The sequence below is a fragment of the Suricata suricatta genome, chromosome 8, assembly GCF_006229205.1.
Source record: "Suricata suricatta isolate VVHF042 chromosome 8, meerkat_22Aug2017_6uvM2_HiC, whole genome shotgun sequence".
In the NCBI taxonomy this organism is placed as follows: Eukaryota; Metazoa; Chordata; class Mammalia; order Carnivora; family Herpestidae; genus Suricata; species Suricata suricatta.
Window position 1 is genome coordinate 51511097 of NC_043707.1, and position 2125 is coordinate 51513221.

Below are 2125 nucleotides of genomic sequence, written 5' to 3' on the forward strand. Positions count from 1 at the left end.
GGTTCTGTTCAGAGAAGGGGGAAGGGCAGGAGGGGGTTCTGTGCTTGGACAGGGCTGTGAGTCCCCAGGTCTCTCTGATTCGGCCCCAGCCTGTAGCCCATTCAGCCCCGGGGCTGGGAGCCATCCGCCAATTCAGTGATGGAACTCAGAAACCTGGGCTGCCATTTCTGGGTATTGTAATGGGAAGGATAATCTCATTAATTAACATAGTTCATCACATCTATCAAAACATAAGTGCTTCTGTAAGTCCGAGGGCATGGTCCATTTTTATGACGAGAAACCTGAGGCTGAGAAAGGTGATCGCCTGCAGCAAAACATTGGCATTTAAGCCAAGCTGCCTAGTTTAAACTGTTGGTGGTATTTTTCCTGTCCTACTCACATCTCTCACAATAAGCTGCTTGATGACTTTGCTGAACAGAACCGATGTCCTGAGCTGATACGGACATCCTCCTAAAAAGTTGGCAGTATCCACAGCCCTGGCCTAATAACTATTGAAAACGTTATTAATGAACAAAAGTGATCCATGCAAACTAACTGCCCAAAGCTGGGATCCACTGGGTCCTAGAGAATGGATCCCCCTGGCGAGGCCAGAGAGGAAGCTTAAATTGGAGCTGAGCCGCCCTCTTGGCTGGAAATACCAGCCCCAGGTGCTCCCATCTCACTGCCCCAGCCTGCAGTCTGTGATTAGGGGCCCTAATGGCCATAATGCCTCCAATGTGGTGTTTAAACCAATAAGGCTTCAGAGAAGTTACGGTATGTTTAATAATGGCTTAATGACTACTTGTGAGATGCAAGGCTTCTGGTTCCTGTTTGGCCTTGATTTACAGCCCAACTTTGGCTGAGGACAGCCAAGAAACCCCTTCTAAGCCCCCAGCGGAAGAGGGAGGTGTTCACACCAGGCCTCTTGGATTCCTTTAAAAATTGAGATTTCAAATGAGATACAAGTGATGTTTGACTCCCCACCCCTCTTGCTAGTCTCTGGAGGTACTGAAAATGAAAAGAAGTGTAATCCAGACATGGGGACTCCTCAATCCACACCAGTGAGCAGGGTCCCAGGGTCCTTAGGAATTTCTTCCCAGATCTCAGGGTGAGGGTTATTTCTCTTCTCAGAAATCCCAAGCTACTTCGCTAGTCCTATGCTTCCTTTTGGCTGGGAGGCTCAACTTCTAGGACATGCCACCCTACCCTCGACTCCCTGCAAAATGGCAGGCCTGGGGCAGCAGAGCCCTGAGGTCTGGGCTACGGTGAGCCTTCCCCCAGTGGATCCCCAGGCCCTTCCAGATCATTTGAAAGGCATTCAGCCAATTCTCCTGTTCAAACCCCAAGCCCTCCAGGTTCTCTTCCACCTGCTCCAAAGGCAACCTCTGCTGAACCCTGCTCAGTCTGCCCTGTCCGTTCTGGCCCTGCCTCCGCCTCTCAGATACACCAGGAATACATAGAAAAGCTCTAAGGATTGACCCGGTACAACCTCCAGAGTCAGATGAGGACACTAGTGACAGTTCAAGGCCCCGCAGCTAATGTAAGGATAGTGCCCAGGTCCAAGCTTCCCAGCCCCCTTTCTGGGATTAGTGCTGTTTCCACACATCTCTCTCAAGGGCTCCAGTCCCAGGTCCCCGTGAGGAGCAAGGAATCTCCAAGGGAGGTGTTTTTTCTGGAGGCAACGTTTTTCCAGCTCCTAGCAAACAGTTAGGTTAAAGTCCCAGCCCAGCCCCTCTTCCATTCCGCCCTGATCCCAGGCGTCGGTCTGGAGCCCAGGCCTAAAAGTGTTCGCTGGGCCCAGAGGCCCTACCCGCAACTGCCTCACGCCTCTAGGGGCAAGAGCCTCCAGTCTGGGTATCTGGACCAAGGGTGCTGCTCTGAGCAAAGGACTCACCAAGATGTGCAGACAAAAGGGACCCTGCCGTCGAGAGAAGGTGGTTTCCTCCCTGTGCTCGAAGTGCCTCTGATACGGGGGCTGGGGTGCAGCAGGGGGCTCCCGGGCTCCGAGGGGTTAACCCGCGCGGGGCTGCACGTGACGTGGATGGTTCCAGCATTAAGTCAGAGGCGCGGCCCCCTCCCCTGTCCCCCGCCCCCCCGCGGCGCGCGCGGCTCCCGGGGGCTCCGCGCCCCCGCGCCCAGGTCCCTC